This window comes from Schistocerca piceifrons, chromosome 1 (assembly GCF_021461385.2).
Source record: "Schistocerca piceifrons isolate TAMUIC-IGC-003096 chromosome 1, iqSchPice1.1, whole genome shotgun sequence".
NCBI lineage: Eukaryota > Metazoa > Arthropoda > Insecta > Orthoptera > Acrididae > Schistocerca > Schistocerca piceifrons.
In genome coordinates this window covers 111572301-111592174 of record NC_060138.1, presented here as the reverse complement: position 1 = coordinate 111592174, position 19874 = coordinate 111572301, and the positions used below count along the sequence as shown (strand labels likewise).

The window sequence follows — 19874 nt, the reverse complement described above, 5'->3', positions numbered from 1 at the left end:
AATCACCTCTGGCCGTAATAACGGCGTTGATACCCCTGGGCATTGAATCAAACAGAGCTTGGATGGCGTGTACTGGTACAGCTGCCCATGCAGCTTCAACACGATACCACAGTTCATCAAGAGTAGTGACTGGCGTATTGCGACGAGCCAGTTGCTCGGCCACCATTGACCAGACGTTTTCAATTGGTGAGAGATCTGGAGAATGTGCTGGCCAGGGCAGCGGTCGAACATTTTCTGTACCCAGAAAGGCCCGTACAGAACCTGCAACATGCGGTCGTGCATCATCCTGCTGAAATGTAGGGTTTCGCAGGGATCGAATGAAGATTAGAGCCACGGGTCGTAACACATCTGAAATGTAACGTCCACTGTTCAAAGTGCTGTCAACGCGAACAAGAGGTTACCGAGACGTGTAACCAATGGCACCCCATACCATCACGCCGGGTGATACGCCAGTATGGTGATGACGAATACACGCTTCCAATGTGCGTTCACCGCGATGTCGCCAAACACGGATGCGACCATCATGATGCTGTAAACAGAACCTGGATTCATCCGAAAAAATGACGTTTTGCCATTCGTGCACCCAGGTTCGTCGTTGAGTACACCATCGCAGGCGCTCCTCTCTGTGATGCAGCGTCAAGGGTAACCGCAGCCATGATCTCCGATGTCGCGATACGATAAACCGCAATCGCGAAAGGCTACAATTCGACATTTATCAAAATCGGAAACGTGATGTTACGCATTTCTCCTCCTTACACGAGGCATCACAACAACGTTTCACCAGGCAACGCCGGTTAACTGCTGTCTGTGTCTGAGAAATCGGTTGAAAACTTTCCTCATGTCAGCACATTATAGGTGTCGCCACCGGCGCCAACCTTGTGTGAATGCTCTGAAAAGCTAATCATTTGCATATCACAGCATCTTCGTCCCCTCGGTTAAATTTCTCGTCTGTAGCACGTCATCTTCGTGTTGTAGCAATTTTAATGACCAGTAGTGTAGTAGGAGATGAATCACTTTGTATATTGATCTGCTGTTATCATGAAATTTTTGTAAAACAATCACTCACTTTGTTCTTGTGTCGTAGCATTCAGCTTATGATGTCCTGAAGTATCGCTGTTTCCATGGCTCTCTTGGATTTCTTCAGCATTGCTCACAAACTTCACAAGGGTGACTTTATAAGACGATAACACTAATTAATTTAGCAGCGCAGAAAAAAAGATGGCGATCAAAACAATGTTAGTTCCGATCCGACAATCGATATGTCGATTCTGGTGTTATCACTAGCAATGTCTTCTCTATCTCTTGCCGTCGTACTACTCGTGTTGGTTGGCGTAATAGTTTACAAAATGAACGACTGTGGCAATTTTATAATACAAACAACACTATAAAATCTTTTTATCTTAAGAACTACAAAGATATTTCTGCGAACTGTACTCATATATAATCTCCACGTCATGTACTTACTATTTTAAGAGTACATAATTGAAATCCGTATAGAAGTATGAACTTTTAAACTCCGCCATTTCATTTATGATCTCGTGTTTCGACTTATGGCAATCGATGAATGTTTACATTTCTTCCAAAATGTCCATTCTCCAGCTCTTTTCCACAGTATGCAGTACTTTGAGGTCGCTGTCTGTTTCAACACTGAGTCCTGTTTCATTTATATATCTTTGTAATTCTTAAAATAAATATATTTTTACTGCCATTTGTGCTATAAACTGTCACGGTAGCTCATTTTCTAAAATATCGCAACGAACGCCAGTAATACGACAGCAAGACATAGAGACATACTGTCAACACCAGAATAGACATATAGATAGTAAATCGAAACTAGCCTTGGTTTGATCGCCATCTTTTTTCTGCAGTGCTGTTTTTTTGTTATTAAGTCATGCTTGTGAATTTAGTGGACAATGGCGAAGAAATCAAAGACGGCACATCACAAGAATAATGCACGCCACAAAAACAAAGAGACTGCTTTGTAAAAATTTTCATGTGAACAACAGACCAATATACAAAGTGACACTGCCTCATACTTGGTTTCCCTTGTCTCTCTCTGCTACGGTCGCAGGTTCGAATCCTGCCTCGGGCGTGGACGTGTGTGACGTCCTTAGGTTAGTTAGGTTCAAGCAGTTCTAAGTCTAGGGGACTGATGACCTCAGGTGTTAAGTCTTATAGCGCTTAGAGACATTTGAACCTTCTCTCTCTCTCCGCAGAATGATCGCAACAGTCATGTAAAGAAACTTTAATACCTGTATACGCTTATTTCAAATACTTTTGTAACGGCAGTATAGCCCAATGATGAGGTATCACCTCGATACATACCGCTAAATAAATAATTTTGTAGTCAACAAATTTTGTGACTGTCAGCTATACCTGAAAACCTCTTCATCTGTTTTAAACAATCACGATACATTAATGGTGAATATGGCTTCGAATTATTTAACACAGGTATGCATCTACCCTTGGGAACCATATACACCCTCCATGTAGTTTGTTTTTCCTCAGCACGATGGCACTTATCAGCACAACAATGCGTCATACAGCGCACGTGCATTTTTTGAGCAGTATCTGAATGAGTTTACCGTAATTCCCTCGCCGGATTTAAGCCCAATCGAAAATCTGTAGGATCAACTGGATTGGGCTGCTGGTGCCACTGACCTTCAACCGAGAAATCTAGCGCAGTTCACCACGGCACTTGAGTCTACAGGGCTCCACATTCCTCTCGGTACCTCACAGAAACTCACTCGCTCTCATCCTGCACATCTTCCAGCTATCTGCGCTGCCAAAGGTGGCTATTCAAGCTTTTGAGTGGTGGTCCCATTAATGTAACTGGACAGTGTTCTTCCTGGGCTTGCTCTTGCAGCAGGTAGCAGTGTAAAGTATCCTTTTTGTCGATGGTTTATATGCAGCGGCACATCTGATGATGAAACTGAATGTTTAGAAATTGTGTATGTCATTTCCTGAATGAATATTTCGATGATCGTGTGATTGTTTTGGGCTATCCGAAACATACAGGAGGCGGCGTGGATTGGCCTCCCTATTCGCCAGACATGAACCCCTGTGACTTCTTTCTGTGGGGACACTTGAAAGACCAGGTGTACCGCCAGAATCCAGAAACAATTGAACAGCTGAAGCAGTACATCTCATCTGCATGTGAAGCCATTCCGCCAGACACATTGTCAAAGGTTTCGGGTAATTTCATTCAGAGACTACGCCATATTATTGCTACGCATGGTGGATATGTGGAAAATATCGTACTATAGAGTTTCCCAGACCGCAGCGCCATCTGTTGTTGAAAATTGTAACTACTGTAATTTCGAAAGTTTGTCCGCCTGAAAATGTACTGTTGTCCCAAGCATATTGCAACAAACGGTGTATTTCTATCGCTGCTCGTTTAGTTTTTATTGCCGTTTCAAATATACTGGTCATTTTTGAAACACCCTGTAAATGACCCATTGTAAATCCTTGGCTAATTCAAGAGATATTTACTTTAATCGAATACAAGCGATTCTGAAGTGACGAAATGAAAAAAAATATAAAAATGCAGTAAATGAAGGAGGCAAAATCGGCGAATACCAGGGAGGTTTTAGAAAGGGTAGATCATGTTCGGAGCAAACAATAAACCTCAAAAACATCATGGAATACCAAAATTCAAGGGCAAAGACATACGTAATCTCCTTCATTGATTTCAACAAAGCATATGATCCGATTGATAGAGAACATCTATTATCAGTCCTGGAAGAAATAGGTTAGGATAAGAAAACAACTAATATTATAAAAGCGACCCTTACAAATACATTTTCGAAAGTTAAATTTATGGGCGAATTATCGGAACACTTCGAAATAAAAAACGGGAGTGCGACAGGGGGATGGGCTCTCACCGTTGCTCTTCACTTGTGCGCTTGAGAAAGTACTCGGAAATGGAATACAAATATTAAAGGTGGTATAAGACTAGGTTGCAAAAAGAAGAACCCTAAAGTAAATTGCTTTGCTTTTGCAGATGATATGGCCCTGTTTGCTGAAACAATGGAAGAAGCAGAGGAGCACACCCTTGAACTAAAGAAACAAGCAGCTAAAATTGGTCTTCACATCTCCTTTGAAAAAAAAAAAAACAAAAAAAAACAAAAAAAAACAAAAAAAACCTAAGATACTGACAAACATCAACCATTCATGTAAATACCTTAAAGTTGAAGAACAAATGATTGAAATAGTAAAAGAATTCAAATATCTCTGAGAATGGATTACTTGGAATGCTGGGGAAAGCAAAGCAATGGAATCCAGAAAAAACAAACTTGAATTGGCCTTGAAACTAACAAAAACTACATACAACAAAAAATTCCTTTCATTTGGGGTGCAAAATTACACATTACAAGACAGTGATTAAGCAAGAAACACTGTATGCAGCAGAAACACTAAACGTAAATTACAAAGGCCAAATGGATAAACTTCTCAGAATGGATTCCAACAGATTAACTAAACAATTCTTTGACCTTTTGCGTAGCCGCAAAACGAAACCCAGCTGGTTTAAAGAAACTGAAAAAGACCTAGTAGAATTAAAGATTTCCGAAAATCCACTTAATGATCGAACAGCTAAATTAATTACTAAAGATGAAAACATAAGGTTCAAAGACAAATCTACACAATTCAAACCTTTCCTCTCGGAAGAAGAGAGGAAAAGAAGATCAGAAAGAATGTGGAAATATTGGGCCCTAAGAGAACAACGCACAAAGAAATGATTGATCCAGCGTACCCCAAAGAGGTTGAAGGGAAAGAAGAAAAAGAAGCAGGCGAAAATGAAGTTGACAGACAGGGTGAAATAATAAAGCAGGTATAGCTATAGGACAAGACAGCAGAGGCATGCATGACTGGGAGAAGGACAGAGGCCGGCCGCCTATAGGAAAATTAAATAAATTTTTGGAAGAAAGAGAAGCAACTGTATGAATATCAACAGCTCTGATGGCAAGCTAGTACTAAGCAAAGTAGGGATCGCCAAAAGATAGAGGGAGAATATAAAAGGGCTAAACAAGAGAAATGGAGTTGAAGACAGTATTAAAAGGAAGCAAATGAAAATGAGATGGAAGATAAGAGATTGCGAGAAGAATATGTCACATCACTGAATAGGTCGAGATTAGGTCGCGGGAATGGATTACGTTCCGTTAGAATTTCTGCGATCCTTGGCAGTGCCGCCCATGACAAAACTATCCTGCCTGGTGTGCAAGGTACACAACGTAGGCGAAATACATTCAGACTTCAGGAAGAATGTAATAATTCCATTTCCCATGTAGGCAACAGGTGCTAATATCAGCGAACTGTTAGTTTAATGAGTCATGCTTGCAAAATACTGACACGAATTATTTACAGGAGAATGGAAAATCTGGTAGAAGCCGAACTCTGTAAATGTCTGTTTGGGTTCCGAAGAAATGTGAGATACTGGACCTACTATTTATCTTAGAAGTAGACTAAAGACTAGCATATTTACGTTTACTGCATTTGAAAATTTAGTGAAAGACTTGACAATATGGACTGGAATACTCTCTTTGAAATTCTGAAGGCAGCAGGGGTATAATGCAGGGAGCGAAAGACAGTTTACAAGTTCTGCGGAAATCAGATGGCAATAATAAGAGTCGAAATACACGAAAGAGAATGCATAGTTGAGAGGAGAATGTGACAGAAGTATAGCCTGTTCCAGGTGATATTCAACCTGTACAATGAGAAAGCTGTGAAGGAAACTAAGGAGAAATTTGCAAAGGGAATTAAAGTTAAAGGAGAAGAAGGCAGTAGAAGAATTTGTAATGTGCTACCACAGAAGAATGCTAAAGATTAGATGGACAAATGAGGAGGTGCTGACTGAAACCGTTAAAAAAGTAATTTAGGGGAAACTTCACTAAAAGTAGGATCGGCTGGAAAGACTCATGGTGAGGTATCAAAGATACTGTGGGAAGTGTAGGGGGTAAAAATTGTACAGGGAAATCTAGGCTCGAATACAGTAAGCAGATTGAAACGGATCTAGGTTGAGGCACGTATTCAGAGATAAAGAGGCTTGTAGATAGACTAGGGAGGAGAACGACATCAGATCATTCATCGGACCAAATGAAGACCACAATAAGAAAGGCATATGACTGTGCATTTCCAAATAAGGATCCATCAGCCCAAGATGGCTTGGGCAGGGTTCTGTGGTATGAAGAATTCGTCTTACTGATTGCCTTACGGAGGGTAAAACATAACTTTTCAGTACCACATACGACAGATCCAGAGGAAAAGAAGAGCAAGCCCATAGTTAAGTCTTTCGAGAAAAACTGATATAAAATTAAAATAATATATTTAACTGCAGACGAAGAACTAAACACTATCAGCCTTATAACTAAACTTGCATCAATGTTTCATTCTATATTTTAATGTGTCTTCTTAAATTATTTATCTTGTAATTAATTATCCAAATTACAAGCCTACAAACAAATATACTTAACGTTGCTTATTCTTCTTCTTCTTCACACGAACATAATTTCATCCAAAATTACTGAATCATCGTACTCGTGAAAATCTTACTCGTCAATTTTCTAATCTTCTTCTTGTAGCAATCTCTGCCATTAGAAAGTTCTTGTAATGTGGCTGATATACTGGTGGGAGGAACTACAGTAAACCAAGCATGTCCTCGTCCTTGCCATTTGCAAATGACCTCTGATTCTTGTAAAGCTGATGCACACTTGCCAGTAAGTTTAGCTTATTTCATTTTCTTCTTCTTCATAAAATTTACTTCATTGTCTCTTTAAACCTCATTGTACAAGGCATGCCTCTTTCATACCTCATTCATCAGATTTTTAACCAGTTTACTTAAGATTTATCAACAGTTTGGTCTTTGTTTGTGATTGCATTTTGTAATGATTTTGTACTTATAAAATTTTCTCTTTTCATTATACAGACTTCAAATTTTGGTGCTTCGCGTTTTGCGGATTTTTACGATTTTGAATCAATCCTATGGGTCGTAGGCGCACTGCACGTTACGCGCAGCTATATGTATTAGACCGAAATTAGTATCGTTCGTTAAAATCGGCTGGTCCGATACCACAACAATGCTGCAGATGGAGGAAACTCAGGAATAGACAAAGCCGTCCGCCGATCAATGTGGCCACATACATCTCGCTGCATGCATTTTTATCCGCCAGATTTCCTGTAATGTGGTTCCCAACTTCAGGTGGTTCACAATAGCTGCGCCATAAAGGGCTATTGTCTCTGAGCATCAAGGAATTACTGCATCCTGTAGACTGAATATTGAGCTAAGGACTTTTTTCACCACTGCCCTGAAGAATGTTTAGTATTTTGAACCCCAGTTTTCAGTTTTTTGGACTTGGTCCACTTTTGCTCCGAGCCTTCTTATGTCTCCCGTATAAAATGTTTGAAAAAAAAAAAAAGCACCAGGAGAGCCCTCAATTGCGAAAGGTGAATGTTGCTTGCCATCAGGACAACGCTTTTACCTACAAAGGAGTTTTGGCAATGGAAAAACAATTTAAAAATTCGGACATCTAAAATACGAACTGTTGGAAGAGCACTAAATTTTGCACCCACTGACTTCCGCGTATTCATACATCGAAAGATTATTTATTTATTTACAAGTGGTAAGGGCCTCATCGACCAAACGCCTTCTCTACAAGCCTCTTCCATTTCCTTCTGTTGTGTGCACTGTTTTTCCATTCAGTGTTCGGTTCATCTCAGTTGTGTCCTCCTGGATGTTATCTCTCCACCTATTTCTGGGTCTTCCTCTTCCTCTCGTTCCATCTATTGTTCTTCGGAATGATATTTTAGGTTGTCTGTTTTCTGTCATTCTTGCTATATGGCTTGCCCTGTTCAACTTTCTCTTATTTAGCACATCTACGATGTTACGGTGTTAATACAGTTACCTTAATTCTTCATTTTTTCTTATCCTCCATTCCATGTTATCTTCATCATACACTGGACCAAAATTTGTCTTAGGGTTTTTCTTTCAAATATTAACAGTTTTTCTTCATCTTTCTTTCTAAATATTGATGCTTCGCATCCGTATAGTGTTACTGGTATAATGGTCGACTGATACAAGCACATTCTGAAATTAGTACTCAGTTGTCTTTAATGTAAGATTTTGATAATACTAAAGAGTGTTTTGTTCACTCTTGCTAGACGGGCATCTACTTCTATCTTTATTCCATTATTGTTACTAAACAGATTCCCTAAGTACTTGAAGCGGTTAACTGTTTTGAAAGTAAATCCATCTACAGTCAAAGGTGCATCATTTTGGTTTTTCTTACTCATGACCAGATATTCTGTATTTTCCCCATTAACATGTAACCCTGCTTTCTCAGCAATTTGGAAATAATTTTGTATGATTTTGATTAATTCTGTTTTGGAACTGCTTTTAATGCTACATCATCTGCATAGGCAAGTCTAGTAATGTTCATCTCCTGCGTTTGGATCCCCTACGGGTTAGTTTTTCTAAATTCTCTATCGATCTTCTCTAAGACGGGGTTAAATAAAATAGGTTAAATGGCGTCTCCTTGTCTCAGTCGAGCGAACACCTTAAAATTTTCTGTTTCTCCTACAGGTGTCTTGATGCGACATAAGGTTCCATTTGTACTGATTTAATTAATCTCATTATCTTTGATGGTATTTCAAATTCTCTCATTATATTTAGAAGTGTCTGTCGGTGTATGCTGTCGTAAGCCTTCTTGAAATCTGCAAATAATTTGTGTACATCTACATTGAATTCCCACACTTTTCAGTTATCTGTCTTAAACTCAAAAGATGATGTAATGTGGATCTATATCTGCGGAAACCGCATTGGTAGTCACCAATTAATTCTTCAGTAATTAGTATCAGTCTGTTTAATGAGCACGTCGATAAGATTTTATAAGTAACATCCAGTAAAGCAATTCCTCTATAGTTGTCGCACACAAGGGTCTGCAGGTATGGTTTCCGTCTTCCAAATTGTTTCTATTAAAGACTGTAGTTCTACTTCCATTCTTTAATAACTCAGCACATATCTAGTCTTCACCACAAACCTTGTTACTCATTTACTGGTGGGGTGGTAACTTGTACATCGACTGTATCAGGTTCTTCAAATTTAAAGTAAGACTGTGAATCATTGCGGTTGAGTAACGGTGAAAAGTGTGTCTTCCATCTTTTTTGTATGTCACTCTTGTTGGTCAATATTTTCTCATGCTGGTTCTTTATAAACTGTTCTCTTTTAGTAAATTTACTCAAAAGTTTTTAAATATTTTGATATATGCTCTGTGGTGCTTGAAATCATCCTCTGCTTCTTTTATCATATTGTTGTAAAAATGGTTCAAATGGCTCTGAGCACTATGGGACTTAACTGCTGAGGTAATCAGTCCCCTAGAACTTAGAAACACTTAAACCTAACTAACCTAAGGACATCACACACATCCATGCCCGAGGCAGGATTCGAACCTGCGAACGTAGCGGTCGCGCGGTTCCAGACTGTAGTGCCTAGAACCGCTCGCCCACTCCGGCCGGCATATTGTTGTAGCATTCCATTTTCTCTGGTCTTAGAGTTCGTTGTGTTTCCTGGCGGATTTTGCAATATCTTTCTTTCAGTGTCATATTGTTCCTTTCTGTAATCGACACTTTTCTCGCATTTCTTCTCTCTAGAACTTTTTCTTGTCTCTTTTTGCTGAACCAAATTTTGTTAGGTCGTTTTGTTTTCCCTATAACTTTCCAAGATACTTCCTGAATACTGTTCTTCAGGTGTTTCTATCTGCTTTCGACATATTGCTGTTCCCATACATCCAAAGATATATATGAAAAATCTTATGAACAGGGTGAGTAGCAACCTGCAACTGTTCGTTGATGACATTGTAGTATACGGGGAAGTATCGTCGTTGACTGACTGTAGAAGAATAGACGACGACTTAAACAGAATTTCTATTTGGCGTGATAACTGGTAGCTTCCTCTGTGTGTAGAAAAATATAAGCAACACAGATTGTTGTGACGTAACAAGACTGTTACGCCACACGGTAGTAGCCAAAAGAAAGACAGGCACGCGTACACACACACGCCGACGGGCGCGAAGTCTGGAACATGAGAACTTAGGAATGAATAAGAAGAAAAGTATGTAGATGCTTTTTACTTATCTTTTATTTCTCTTGCATACTCGTAAGCTATAGGCACTGATACAAATGGCTCCTTGCTAGTTCGTAGCCATTAACTTCTGATGGCTATTCTGTCTCTCGGCTAATGAGAGAGAAAGGCTTCGTACAACTGGGCGATAGCTAGGTTCGCGTACAACTGGGCGGTAGCTGGGTCCTCGTACAACTGGGGTCGAGTCCACTCTCGTATCACGAGACCTGCCTTGGTGGTGGCGCTAGGTCTGCGATCACAGTGGCGACACGCGGGTCCGACATGTACTACATGGACCGCGGCCGATTTAAACTACCACCTAGCAAGTGTGGTGTCTGGCGGTGACACCACACAGATGACTAGGAAAAATAATATTCGAGTACAGTACAGGGTGTCCCAAGACAGAATGACCCGACTTTAAATCGAATTATTTATTAAAAGAAGTGCTTAACACCAACAAATTGCATACTAAATTACTCAGAAGAGACAGAACTTTATAAATATCCATCTTAAATGTTCAATATGTCCTCCATTGGCTGCATGGACGACGTCCAGCCGATAGCCGAATTCATCCCAAACCGAGCGTAAGGTGTTCTGTCACTGATGCTACAGCAGTTGATATTCTAATTTAGTTCATCAATGTCACGAGGTAAGGGAGGAGTGTAAACAAATTGTTTAACGTATCCCCACAGGAAGAAATCACCTGGTGTTAAGTCAGGGGACCTACAGGGTGTTTCAAAAATGACCGGTATATTTGAAACGGCAATAAAAACTAAACGAGCAGCGATAGAAATACACCGTTTGTTGCAATATGCTTGGGACAACAGTACATTTTCAGGCGGACAAACTTTCGAAATTACAGTAGTTACAATTTTCAACAACAGATGGCGCTGCAAGTGATGTGAAAGATATAGAAGACAACGCAGTCTGTGGGTGCGCCATTCTGTACGTCGTCTTTCTGCTGTAAGCGTGTGCTGTTCACAACGTGCAAGTGTGCTGTAGACAACATGGTTTATTCCTTAGAACAGAGGATTTTTCTGGTGTTGGAATTCCACCGCCTAGAACACAGTGTTGTTGCAACAAGACGAAGTTTTCAATGGAGGTTTAATGTAACCAAAGGACCGAAAAGCGATACAATAAAGGATCTGTTTGAAAAATTTCAACAGACTGGGAACGTGACGGATGAACATGCTGGAAAGGTAGGGCGACCGCGTATGGCAACCATAGAGGGCAACGCGCAGCTAGTGCAATAGGTGATCCTACAGCGGCCTCGGGTTTCCGTTTGCCGTGTTGCAGCTGCGGTCCAAATGACGCCAACGTCCACGAATCGTCTCATGCGCCAGAGTTTACACCTCTATCCATACAAAATTCAAACGCGGCAACCCCTCAGCGCCGCTACCATTGCTTCACGAGAGACGTTCGCTAACGATATAGTGCACAGGATTGATGACGGCGATATGCATGTGGGCAGCATTGGTTTACTGACGAAGCTTATTTTTACCTGGACGGCTTCGTCAATAAACAGAACTGGCGCATATGGGGAACCGAAAACCCCATGTTGCAGTCCCATCGTCCCTGCATCCTCTAAAAGTACTGGTCTGGGCCGCCATTTCTTCCAAAGGAATCATTGGCCCATTTTTCAGATCCGAAACGATTACTGCATCACGCTGTCTGGACATTCTTCGTGAATTTGTGGCGGTACAAACCGCCTTAGACGACACTGCGAACACCTCGTGGTTTATGCAAGATGGTGCCCGGCCATATCGCACGGCCGACGTCTTTAATTTCCTGAATGAATATTTCGATGATCGTGTGATTGCTTTGGGCTATCCGAAACATACAGAAGGCGGCGTGGATTGGCCTCCCTATTCGCCAGACATGAACCCCTGTGACTTCTTTCTGTGGGGACACTTGAAAGACCAGGTGTACCGCCAGAATCCAGAAACAATTGAACAGCTGAAGCAGTACATCTCATCTGCATGTGAAGCCATTCCGCCAGACACGTTGTCAAAGGTTTCGGGTAATTTCATTCAGAGACTACGCCATATTATTGCTACGCATGGTGGATATGTGGAAAATATCGTACTATAGTTTTTCCCAGACCGCAGCGCCATCTGTTGTTGAAAATTGTAACTACTGTAATTTCGAAAGTTTGTCTGCCTGAAAATGTACTGTTGTCCCAAGCATATTGCAACAAACGGTGTATTTCTATCGCTGCTCGTTTAGTTTTTATTGCCGTTTCAAATATACCGGTCATTTTTGAAACACCCTGTAAGAGGCCAAGAGTGTAAGGCCTGGTCTCGCAGTCCTGTACGCCCTATCCAATGTTGACATTGAGGAAACTACGCATGTTGTTGTGCCAGTGTGGTGGTGCTCCATCTTGCTGATAGATGAAATTGTCAGAGTCAAGTTATGGGAATAACCAGTCCCATAGCGTTGCAAGTTATGATTGTGCTGTTACGGTTTCTTCTTCAAAAAAGTAGGGCCCATAAACCTTGCTTTGCGAAACAGCACAAAAAACATTCACTTTTGGTGAATCACGTTCGTGTTGAATTGTTTCATGAGGATTTTCGAGCCCTCATATATTCACATTATGACGGTGAACCTTACTGCTAATATGGAAAGTTGCCTCATCACTGAATATGAACCGTGACATCAAAGTGTCATCTTTCATGTCCTATAGAATAGCATTGCTGAAGTCCACTCGCTTCACTTTGTATCTCGAAGAGCTTGTACCAGTAGCAATAGGTATGATTTGAGGGCTAAACGGCACCGTAACACACGCCACACTGTCATGGGTAGTAACGCAAGTTCTCGGCTAGCACGACGCGTAGACTTGTTGGAGCTCTGCTCAAATGCTCATCGGGTTTGTTCAATTGTTTGTTCAGGAATGCGTGGCTGGCCAGGACTTTTGCCTTCACAGAGGCACCCTGTTTCTTCAAGCTGTTTATATCACCGTCGAATGTTCTTTGGTGATGGTGGTTTAGCACGAAATCGAATATGACACGCCCACTGATTGAATACGACTAAATTCAATAACACAATAAACCTTCTGTTGCGCAGACGCCATATTACGCGAGACTGGCTGCACGCTCCAGGTCAGCGCTCGTAGCGACATCCAGCGGATTTTTTCTGAAACCCTAGAGCATGCCGATTACATCTAGCGCTGTTTCAGTTACCTAGTAACACTTGTCTCAATATTATTACAAGTTAAAATCGGGTCATTCTTTTTGGGACACCTTGTATTATTGGTGTGCTGCTTGTCACAGTCACGTAGATTAAAAATTTAGGCGAATCGTTGCAGAGCGACATGAAATGGAACGAGCACACAAGGATGGTGGTAGGGAAGGCGAGTGGGCGACTTCGGTTCATTCGGAGAGTCTTAGGAACGTATAGCTCATCCATAAAGGAGGCTGCCTATAGAACACTTTTTTTTCCTCTTGCTCCATTGGAGGGTGGAATGGGAAAGGAAATAACCACCAGTTGCGCATGGCACACTCCACCAGGCACCACACAGTGGTTTGCAGAGTTTATGTGTAGGTATAGATCTAGATGACCTGCTCGGATCCAGTGTGTTAGGTTACTGCACCAGTAGAAGGGTGCACTACTGACGTGAAATCTGCTCATTTGAAAAAAGTTGGAAAAAAGAAAGAAAACATATGTTCGAGCAAAGAAATATTCTTTCTTTGCCAGATCGTAAACATTCAGTCTTGGTCTTGTAAGTCCAAACTAAATTGAAGGAAGATTTCTGTGTTATTAGAAGCGGAGCGTAAATTTAGATTGAACAAGAATGGGAAAAGGTACTGACCATGACCTCGTTGGCGTCATCAATGCAGCACTCGGGCAACGGAAAACTCGTATCCGAATAAGCGGGAGTAGATGCGAACCCCATTCTGGCGTGGTAGCACAGCGCGTTTGGAAAGGGAGCTGTCCAGCTACTTCCTTGGAGAATTTTACATACTGGCAATGCGATCACACCTTGGAAAAATTTATTGACAGTTATGCATTCCGTTCTACAGAGTCTGAGAATGATCTTTGTGCCAAAAAGTCTTGATATGAACGTGACAGTAAACAGAACATCATATTAGTCTCCTCCAATGGTTTAGCCCACGAACTTTCAGGTATGAATTTCAAATTTTGTTTCTACAGTATATTTCACAAAACAAATAACTTGCATTTCATCAAAACGTAAGCACGTGATGTGCAAAATGGGAAACCTTTTGGCATATACTTTTGGGTATAGTGGATACAGATTTCCATCCATGTACACAAAAAGTTTCTCTCAAAAAAAAAAACTCTGTTCAGAAATCTCCCGTTTCTGTAAATAAATGCAAACTACCCTTCTGGTGATCTCATGCTTTACATTTTACGGCTATCGCGATTCGTGATAAACTGCATTGCGCAAATAAACGTTCTGTAACGAAGACTGAAACTTGAAGTTACTCCACTCTCCCAGTTTCCTTAAAGAATGATTAAGAAACGCGGCAGGTTACTATATGCAGTCAACAACATTCTTATTTCCTGGAAGCCTCCGAAGGTTTCGCCCTTGGCGTCATCGCGCCTAATATAGAGGAACGTGTTTTCTTGGCTTTATAACCTATTTTTCTCAAGCTGTCATCTACAAAGCAACCCTTTTTATGCTTGGTACTTGAGCAATTACGTGTCGTGCGATCGTTAGCATTCACTTCGGCTATTTAATTACCCGTAGCGCTATGATAAATGACTTAAATCTCCGGTAGCTGTCGTCACATGGTAGAAATAATTGAATCCCCTAACTTATGAGATCACCTGTTACAAGGCAGCACCGAGTTTTTTCACTGAGCCCTCCACATCTGGCACTTCGTTCATTCACTTTCTTTCGTTGAATAAGCACGTATAAGGGGAAAAAATTAAAGATTTTTTGAATATTAAGAGATAGGAATATGTCCCCATAGGTCCCACTCATGAAGCCGTTTCATTCTGTTATGCTTCCAAACAGCAAACAATAAAATTAATGATATCCGAGTGTCTTATGTTGCCAGATACTATTATGCTTCAAAGTATTCGAATGACCTGAATTATTTTCCGCCTGATCTGTATGTAAGCCACATAATGTAAATGCCTTGCAGCTACAGTCGTTTAACTATAAAAAATGTTTACTACAAGAAACCACCAGAGAACTTTGCTCTGCTCTGTATGGCAATCAGTCCAGATGCAAATTACTACTATGGTAACGAAAATATCCAGAAACCCATTATTACAGTCGACACAGTTTTTAACACTTCTAAACTCAAATTTATTACAATAAATAACATCTCAAAAGGTAAGTTCTAACTTCAAATTATTGTTGTTGTGGTCTTCAGACCAAAGACTAGTTTGATGCAGCTCTCCATTGTCATGTATCCTGTGCACGCCTCTTCAGCTTCGAGTAACTGCTGCAGCCTACACCCTTCTGAATCTGCTTACTGTATTCACCTCTTTGTCTCCCTCTACCATTATACCCTCCTCCCCCCCCTCCCACGCTTCCCTCCAGTACTAAATTCGTGATCCCTTGATGCCACAAAACGTGTTCTACCAACCGATCCCTTCTTCTAGTCAAGTTGTTCCACAAATTCCTCTCCTCCCCAATTCTATTCAATACATTCTCATTAGTTACATGATCCACCCATCTAATCTTCGGCATTCTTCTATGGCACCACATTCCAGAAACTGTTTTATCTTCCACTTTTCAGTTCCATACATAAACATACTCAAATACCTTCAGAAAAGAATTCTTAACACTTAAATCTATATTCGATGTTAACAAATTCCTCATCTTCAGAAACGCTTTCCTTGCCATTGCCAGTCTACATTTTATATCCTCTCTACTTCGACCATTATCAGTTATCTTGCTGCCCAAATAGCATAACTCATATACTACTTTCAGAGTATCGTTTCCTAATCACATTACCTCACCATCACCTGATTTAATTTGACTACTTTCCATTATCCTTGGTTTGCTTTTTTTAATGTTCATTTTACATCCTCCTTTCAAGACACTGTCCATTCCGTTCAACTGCTCTTACACTCCTTTGCTATCTCTGACAGAATTACAATGTCATCTGCAAAGCTCAAAGTTTTTATTTCTTCTCCATATGGAGTTTTATTCCTACTCCAAATTTTCTTTGGTCTCCCTCACCGCTTGCTCAATGTACCGACTGAATAACATAGGGATAGGCTCCAATCCTGCCCCACTCCTGATCTCGACCACTGCTTTCCTTCATGTCCCTCGATTCTTATGTCATCTGTTTATTGTACTAGTTATAAATAGCCTTTCGGTGCCTGTGTTTTAGCTCTACTACCTTCAGAATTTCAAGGAGAGTCTTCCAGCCAACATTCCCAGAAGCTTTCTCTAAGTTTACAAATGCTGTAAACGTAGGTTTGCCTTTCCTTAACCTATCCTCTAAAATAAATCGTAGAGTCAGTATCGCTTCGCGTGTGTCTCCATTTTTCCGAAATCCAAACAGGCGTCATTGGATACTGATACGGAGGGGCATGTGGTCAGCACACCGCTCTCCGGAGCCGTTATCAGTCGTCGTGACCGCTGCTGCTACTTCTCAGGGAAGTATCTCGTCAAGGGCTGAGTGCACCTCTCTTGCCAACAGCCCGTGGCAGACACGGGCGGTGACCAATCCAAGTACTAGCCAAGCACGACAGCGCTTCACTTCTCTGATCTGACAGGAGCCGGTGTTACCACGGCGGCAAGGCCAGCTCCAATACATTTACTGCAAAACCCAGTCCTGGCATCCAATATCCCACTCACTTGTAACCAGGCATCCCGCTGCAGGTACCCTGCTGCGCCATTACATCCATACCCCACCTTCTACGCACCTTAATGCTTTTATCCATACTCTCCCATCAGAAGTCCAACCAACTCCGTCCACCCGACGATGAAATTCGTCCCGTTATATACAGTTCTTTCCATCCTTAGCCACAACGCCCCAGCTCACACCTCCCTTCCATTTTCTGCCCTCTACCTTCCTCCTCCTCAACTACTTTTAGATGCTACTTACGGCTCCACATGGCCCCACAGAAGTACACATTTTAGCTTCATCATGAACACATCAATTTTCATGCACCACCAGCATCACCATTGTAACATAGGATCATTATTGTCATTAATAATCATATTTTAACTGTAGAACACAATCAACTAAAAAGTCTTGAGATTCGTACATATGTCCACCAAAGTGTATTTAAGAAAATTACATTTTTTAATCTGCTTTTTATATGTATTACAACTTTTGTGATACAGGTTGTTCCGAAATTGTTGCCGGCCGCGGTGGTCTAGCGGTTCTGGCTCTGCAGTCCGGAACCGCGGGGCTGCTACGGTCGCAGGTTCGAATCCTGCCTCGGGCATGGGTGTGTGTGATGTCCTTAGGTTAATTAGGTTTAAGTAGTTCTAAGTTCTAGGGGACTTATGACCTAAGATGTTGAGTCCCATAGTGCTCAGAGCCATTTGAACCATTTGAACCGAAATTGTTAATTGCTACAGGAGGTAGAGCATGTCAAAGCAAACCTATTTCCATATGATATATATGGTCCCTGAAGTCATCTTGTAATGTTAGGGAACATTTTGTTAGTGGTGCTGATGTATGGTGTTGTGTCGGTGGCGGTGACTGGGAATGTGTACTCACATTCGATAGCAACAATTCCCATGTTTGGGCACATTAGAATCGAATAGGTACCCGACCTTGAGTTCATCAACAGCGATTAGGTTTTAATGTGTGGGGCTGAATTTTCGGTTATAGGTTGACTGGACCATACATTCACCCGTTCCACCTCAATGGAGGAGACATCGCATATTCGTGGAATATGTGTGGAACATGTGTTGCCAGAAGAGAGGAAGGATGTACCTCTGAATGTGCTGCCAGCACGATGGGAAGCCAGCCCATTTCAGCATTGTTGTGAGGGACCATCTGAGAGCCACGTTCGGCAACCGATGGATCAGCCGACGTGACGCTGTGGCCTGGCCACACAGGTCACCTGATCTCAAGTGTCTGGATTTCTTCCTCTGAGGGCAAACAGTGTTTGTAGCCACAGACCCTGTCGCTGGAATAGCCGTCGCTGTTGGTACCATTGCAAACATGCCAGCCATCTTCGAACGGGCATGACAGTCAACGGTCCGATCCATACAGGCCAACGGTCACGCATTCGTGCAGTTTCTGTTAATTCCACTGCTGTAATTAGCGTGCTGAACTACCTTTTGTGTAAATCGTCCCTAGCATCGGAAATTCCTGTCGGGGACCATACATACCATAACAGCATTTTTTTGTTTTGATGTTCTCTACCTCCTGTGTTAATTTGAACGAGCAGTTTCGTATACCCCTGTATACGCACAACGTTTGTCTGAAGAGCACTTTTATAAAGGAAACGAAAACACACGGATGTTATTTGCCACTTGACAATGGCCGAGCGGCACCCTACTGAAAGCTCGCGGATATATTTCAGAATCGACATCATGTAGCACCTTAGGCTGCTTGTCAATTTTTTCACACACAGTTATCCACCAACTGTTGTACGCAGGTCATGGACATAGGAAAATTTTACCAGGTAACGATGTTCGAAAAATGTTGTAAAAATACACGTAATATTTAGAAACTTCCGCTAAGAGTTACATACATAAATAAAGAAACACAGTCTCAAAAATACGATATTTATCAACAACGTTTGGTAATGCAGAGGTAGATACATGGAGTGTCAACAGGAGAGGACTATCCAAGGAATACACAAAATAAAACGTCAAAGAATCATGGGCAACCATTAGCCTTAATCATTTCTAATCTGTGAGTGCTGTAGGTTTTTCTAATCAATTAGCCCTCATGACTTATATTACCTTTGTAACTAGATATCTGGTGAATTTTCGATATATTGTTTGTTTTTCAGTTCGAGTTGTTCATTCAAAATGGAATTTATTTCTTTAGACAATGTGAAGAAAATTTCTATCTCTTGTATGAGATCGATGTATCTTCTGTTCCCTGCTCTATGTTGACTTGGGACTCCATGCGCCTATCTCTGCATGACAAAATATTGTTGATAAATATTATATTTCTGACATTGTGTATGTAATTCTTGATATTGACAATACTTTGTAAGTATTGCTTGTACATTTACTACAAGATCCGAAGCCCCTTTCCACCTGAAATTTTTCTTTGTGTCAATGACGGACGCACAACAGGCGCTGCAAAATGGCGTTTGGCCGAAACCGGTGGCATAATAAAAGATAAACTAAACCGGAGACTACCTTGCTATACGATGTATTCCTGCAGTTTGTAAAAAGCTGTGGCACATAGTCGACCACAGAAGCTACTGTGGATTGTGGATGTAAAACCTTGATGCTGCTGAAGGTCCGAGGATATTTTATTCAGTCATATCTCTTCTAGCTAGTGCATTTATTACACTATCTATCTTTGCCCGTTCACTGACAATAAAGTAAGACAACCTGCTTTTGCATACCTAATCACGAACACTGAAATAATTTGTGGAAGAACAATGTTACGGTAGTACTGGAGTCATCAGTGATCGTGCAAATGTTTATTTTGAAAATAGTTTTTTTTTTCGGCACAGTAACTCAGAATGAATCACAGACAATGTCGTCCCTCAGTGATTGGAGTAAACTGCTGCATGCGTGAAGACAGCCGGTGACGCCCAAACCTGTGGTTTCTTATCGAAATTGTGGGTGACTGCGCTGGAAAACAAACTATCTCCAAAACAAATAAATTTGTTGGAAATTTGAAGTGTTGTC

The 19874-nt window shown here is 41.2% G+C and overlaps 1 protein-coding gene across 1 annotated transcript in view; it reads right to left on the bottom strand.

Annotated features, from left to right (window-relative positions):
- LOC124785008 overlaps positions 1-19874 on the bottom strand; it is a 960541-nt gene that overhangs the window by 339531 nt on the left and 601136 nt on the right. The gene's annotated exons all lie outside the window — the stretch shown is intronic.